Below are 6,387 nucleotides of genomic sequence, written 5' to 3'. Positions count from 1 at the left end.
TGGATCTGATCACCCTGATAGAGGGGGATCTGAATGATACAAGGGATGCAGTGCGGGATGCCACCGCAAAACTGATACAACAGTTCGAACAACAGGAGTAACAAGCCTTGGGGACTATTCAAAAGGGTCTGCGTGAGCTGCAGATCCATGCATCACAGACTCAAACTAACGCGATGTTCACAAGTTTGGCCTTTGGCACCTTAGAAGCTGTAGGGATGCTGCACGCAAGGGACCCTCGAGCCATAGTGCTGCCAGATGGAGCATTGACAATGATGAGTGAAGCTGATAGGCCTGCTATCGGTGCCCTCAAGGGAGTGGGACTTAACTTGGCCTCACTTTCTAGTGAGACACTTCACCTTCTACAGGATGAAGTGATTGCAAAACTTCAGGCCCGCAAATAACGTGCTTTATAGGTGATCAACGAGTAAAAGGTAAACAACGATCAGTTGGTTGTGCAAAGAGACTCCGTTGTTCAGCTTGTGATAGACCTGATAGATAAGAATCAACAAATAATCAAGGTTGTAGATGAAGTGTGTTGGACTGTCCCAGAGCTAGCCATTCTAGAGACTGAGCCAGTAGATGTGCAATTTTGGAAACTCCCTGCGGGAGTGCGTAACGCATGCATAGAGTTAGCAAATGCTCAGCTAGAGTTGAACCTCAAAGTTGCAGAGTTACAGCTGAAGGCCCAACCTTTGACTCCGCCAGAAGTCAGGGAGTAGCGCATTTTGTGGTCACAGAGCTCAAATATATCTAAAGTCAAAAAGGATTTTCTGCCCTTAGTCTACATGTGTTGTGTCAGTTTTGAAGATCTGCCCTTGGTCTGCGGACCATGGGATTGTATAAAGAAGGAGAGTCTTAGAGAGTCTAAGGGAGTTCAGTAGTCATGAATCATTGATGTAATAGGTTTGTGAGAGCTAAGAGCGAGAGTCTTAGTGGAGGAAGAGGCTTTGCAGCTGAGTGCGCAAAGGCCTAGGGTAGAAGTCCGCAGCTGAGTGCGCGGACCCCTGTAGCTGTGTGCACAGGGTGGTTAGAGTCTATATTGAAAATATGAATCATCAATAAAGAGATGTGTTTTGAACTTACTGTGTACTTTCCATCCGTGTAAGTGTTATTTTACTGTGGTTATAAATATTACGATTATGCTATGTTGAATGCTGAGTTTCAGGTATAATGTGAAGTTAATGAGCGAAAATATATGTTTCCCTCTATTACATGAATGAAAGTAATAATATATGTTTATGCAAGTCTAGTCTTAATTGTATGGTAAAGTTGGCTAATACCTAAGGCAGTTTGGGAAAAAATTCAATAGCCTAGTTACAAAGGCGCATAAGTGCCTGAATCATCGTCTAAGGTTGCGTGAAGGACAATCAGATACCTTTGCAAAGGTTCTGAAAGACAAAAGCAGAAGTACATCGATAAGCCTTTAGGGCTTATCAACCTGCGCAAAGATAGGAGTAAGGGTATAAAATCGACATCACGACTATCTCTGGGTGCAGAAACTTGGTTCCTGCATCCCCCCATACTTCTTCAGGTAAGACTTTAGTCCACGCTCCACGGATTGATGCCGAAAGGGTCAGTAGTGTAGGGATTTTCTTGGCTGCTTAACATTGAACTTGGGTCAGGGCCCATCAAGCCAACACCCATTCTCACAACCCCACAAACAGAGTTGTCTTTTTGTCATTACATAGCTTAGGGTTCATTTTTAGTTAGATAACTGCTTATGATTTCTTGGAAGCACCTGTAGTTTTTGTTTTGTTTCTTGATTTTGCTATGTTAACACTCGAATTTGCCTCAGGCAGAGGAAGGCAAAAGTCGAGGCAACATCAAACCAAGCTCAGCCTCGTAGCTAGCCCTACGAGGACAGGAGAGGGCTCTCTCCGGTCAATCTCGGCAAAAAGTAATCAAAGAGGCTCGAGATGACTGAATTGATGACTAATTTTAGGCTAGGTATGAAATACAAGGACTATGGAATTTATTTTTTGAAGTTTTGTTGAATTCAGGGGAAAGGCAACTTTGGGTGCGGGGATGAGGCACAGCTTTTGCAGAGGTGTACTTGGGGCAAGATAGGAGATTTGTTTTGATGCCTTTAAAGTGATTGAATGAATAGACCTGACAGGTGAGGAGCTAAGGAGAGCAAGGAAGTCTCAAGGATTCTCCTTAAACTGAAGAAAACATGGAAAATTTAAACAAACTTAAAGGCAGAGCATAGCAAATTTATGGATTCTACCTTAACACTTCATTTGTTTAATTGCAGAAGATTAAATAAGGAAAGTGGTACACATACACAACTTACAAGTATTGAGAGGAACACACCATCAACACATAAGGCCACATGAATCCCAAATAGTTCTGCAAAACCCTGGTCTATCCTTTGCCAAAATTGCAGATAAAATATGTACAATAGTGTATCCAGCTATTCCCAAGAGTCCAACCCTGAAAATGACTAAGAAAATACATAATATAGGCAAGCTAACACATTCCCTTGCCTCTAGGGGTCGATCTCATCATCCTAGGAGCTGTTTCAACCAATTCTAAACAAAGCACTACAATCTAGGCAGTCAAAACAACTTGCCTCTATAAGGTAGGAAACTGATTCATTCTTTTAATTTTCACTTTTTAGTGAATGAATCTTCTAGAACAAGTAATAAAGTGCCAAAATTACATCATGTTTCATTAATTACATCAAGAGGAGTGAAAAAATCACATCACAAGTCAAAACTGGTCAAACTGGCTTCGTTTCCTGAGCTGAAGATGAAAATTGTGCCAAAAAACCCTGATGCATCGCGCGCCTGAGCCCTATGCACCGCGCGCCTTTCCACCTGCTTTTGGGGCACTTTGGAAAGGTCTAGAAGTCTAATTTCCAACCCAAGTGGAATTTTCTAGTTTGGTGTCCATTGGACCCTCCATAATTTCATTCTCCCAATACTTCTTCCTGTGTGTCCAAAAAGGGGCAGTGAGGTCATTTTTTGCATGTTTTTTGACCTTTGGGGGACCCAAACCTTGATGAAATGCCTTGGAAATAGCTGAGAATGTATATTTCATCACGAAAAATCCAAAAATGCAAACCATTTGTGATTTGGACGTCCCAATATTATGGGTAGCGCGCGGTGCGCTACGCGTTGAGCCAAAAAACCTGTTTTTTACACAAAAATTTCAAAATTGACAAAATTTTCCCCAAACTTGTTGAAATTTGGGCTGGAGGTCCCGAATCAAGTACCATGCTCAGCCAAAGAGGCTTCGGCCAAGATTTGGAGTCGATCGGGCACTTTTTGCCCTTTTTGATTTTTGATTGCCTTCTTCAGTTTTGCGTTTAGATTCCTTATCCGTGCCTCGCAGACCTTGTTCCGCGCCATATAGTGGAAATCCAGGTGTCTCAGCAATGCTTTGTCCCTATCGGCCCTGTTTAGTAGTCTCTTTGACCTCATATTACTCATCTCACTTTGTAGAGTGCCTAGCAAACTTTTCTGCCCCCTTCGATTCAAGGAGCTTGACTGAGATATCACTTTGATTTGAAGGCTGATAATTAATCTGTTTTGGAATACCTGGCCTAAAGGCTGTCCTTGAAAGATGAGTGTGCCTGTTGTGTGAATTGAGTAAGAAATTGGTTATTACTTTGTGACTGCCCCTGACTAGCTAACTCTACATGTGAACCAGATGGAGATTGCATTTGATTGCCTGATTGTGTTTGCATCAAGCTTTGATTTTGTGCCTCAAACTGATTTCTTAGTTGTACATGCAACTGATTCGTAGCTGAAGGTGCCTTTGTCAACAATGGATCATTGCTTTGAAGAACAGAGGATGGTGTTTGATTAAAATTGATTTCCTTGCTTCATTGGCAAAGACAGCCTTGATGTCATTTTTGGATATGGGGAATAAGGGGTTTAAAGAATAGGATTTAGATTTTGGGATAATGATTAGGGTCTAGGAATGTGTAGCTAGGGTTTGGGAATTCAAGAGAAAAATGGAATAAGGGAGTGGTGAGGGAATAAAGGATGGACTTGGTAACAAAACAACAGTTTGAAACCCTAGGCAGCAATTTGATTTGAGAAATTTCAAAGGTAGGGTTTGCTTTCGTTTGAACACTCATCATACACAAACACCATCAAACCACCATCAAATTTGAATGAAAAGCAATAATCAGAAGGGTTAAACTACTTGAAAAAGTGATGATCCACAGGTTTCGGATGATTTGGAGCAATTTTGTGAAGTTGTTGATGGTTCGGCGCATTGAACTAGGCGGGTGGCGCATCAGACAGCAAAACACAGTGCAAAAATACACTGGCGCGACGCATCAGGAAGGCGTGGTGCATATAGCCCTGTGCGTAGCGCCTTTTTATAGTAGACTTTTGGAGGCCTTCACGGTGTCAAAATCGGGTGCAGGATAGCTTGTTGGAAAGGTATTTGAGTCTACTTTCCAACCCACCTAGAATTTTCTAATTTGTAGTTCATTTACCCTATCAAAAACCAAATCTCCCAAGACTGGTCAAAATGTGCCAAATGAGGCTGCCTCAAGGTAGAGTGTTGTTGCAGTCAACTTTTGAATGCCTTCCTCAACTCCCAACTGAGCTCATGATAGCTCATTGGAAAGATCTGTGTGTCTAATTATTATTTGACTCATCAAGAAAGTCATTTGGACAACCAAGCTAGGAGAAAACTTGATTTTACCAAGGTCACTTCAGAGGTGCATTCGATTCTCCTGAGGAAACGATATTTTTGACATTTCTCTAAAACCATGACACTTGTGTAAAAAGTGAAGGATTTTTTTCTTCCTTGGCCTGTTGTGAACAAAAACCTCTCTCAATTTTTCCAAATTCATCTTTCCTTGCTCAGAAACATCATTTGAGTGAAACCTATCCCGATGTGTGGAACAAGGGATTTGTCGAAATGAAGCGAAATGAAGGGGATAGGGGGCTTCTAAATTCTTGAGGAAATTTTGGGGAGTAGGAAGGGATGTTAGGAAGTAGAGGAAGGTGGAATCTCAGATATTGAGTGAGGGGAAGGGGTCCAAAAGGGCAAAACACAGGCCCAACCTAGAAAATTGCCAGGTTGTAGCAAGAAACTAGGGTTTGCGCGAAAATGAGGAATTTGGGGGATCTCAGTGATGGGAAGCATTTGATAAGGTACTTTAAGGATAGGGGAAGGTGTATGAACATCAGGATACAAGTTTTTCCGATGATTTTACCGTCCAAGAGAAGATAGTTTCAAAACCCTAGGAGAGGGAAATGACCTTGCCTAGGTGCAACTGAAGCATGAACAAGGTGTAAAATGACCCAATGGAACCTGTCATGATGAGGAAAACCCTATGAATGATGATAGACTCAGCTGAATGATGACATGGACCGACATTTGGACAACTTTAGAAGGAGTGAAAGAAAACCCTAGATCTAATGCCTAGTGACCAAATTTTGCTTGAAGACTCTTTGAAATGACAAAATTTGACCTTGACACTCTAAGACCACTTTGTAAGAGCATATTTGATCACTGGAGGAAGGCTGGAAAGACTGACACTAACATGCTATAGATTAAAAAGGAATTCCATTTCATAGATCTAGTCATTAGAAATAGATAGATCATCTTTCTCAAATTCAATTAATCTTTTCCATGTTGATATGTAGCAATGCATAAACGAAGAGAAAAACAGGTTTTGTTGCAGGGATTTTTGATCTGCAGGGAGGAACTCATCCAACTAGCTTCACATAAGTCTTCTCCACCTTCTACCAATGCATACCATCCCATAGTCAAAATTTCTAATTTGCAGCCACCGTGAGTAGACACCTCAGGCAAATCCTGCCTCCTTGAAGTGTTGGGCTTAGCCTCAGGAAATGTGCACCTTCCCTACACCTCCTCTCACTGTCATACATCTCTCCAACACCTCATTCCACCATTATAGTCCTCTTAAGGATTTAAGCTAACTTCCTGTAGAAAACTAGGACATCCTGTAGCAGTTTCTTGTAGCAGCAATAGGATCTCCTGTAGCAGCCTGTTTGACCCTATTTTGACCATAAATGCTAGTATGAGAGTAGTTTAGGCCCTCATATTGGATTCCATGCCTATCATTTCCACCTAATATCAACTCTCCTATACCTTCCCCCCTACAAGGTCAAACATAATAAGCATATCATTTACATTTCTGAATTTAGAAATTAAAGGACTCTTTTTCTACAAATACATAATGAAACAGTTAGTGAAAGCATCTATAAATCATAGAATGATAGAAAAACTTCCCATGTCCAAATAATCCAAATAGCTATATGATCAATTGCATAGTTAGCCTAGTTCTTTTCTGAAAGTAATTTGTGTTATTTCCTAGCTAGATGATTTATAGCATTTGATAGCATTTATCATTCAACAACTTTCATTTCCTAAATAGGCAATCATTTACTTTCC

Source organism: Pinus tabuliformis, chromosome 8 (assembly GCF_031772625.1).
Source record: "Pinus tabuliformis cultivar Carrire ecotype Pingquan chromosome 8, CPIR1, whole genome shotgun sequence".
Taxonomy (NCBI): domain Eukaryota; kingdom Viridiplantae; phylum Streptophyta; class Pinopsida; order Pinales; family Pinaceae; genus Pinus; species Pinus tabuliformis.
This window is presented reverse-complemented; position numbering follows the sequence as displayed.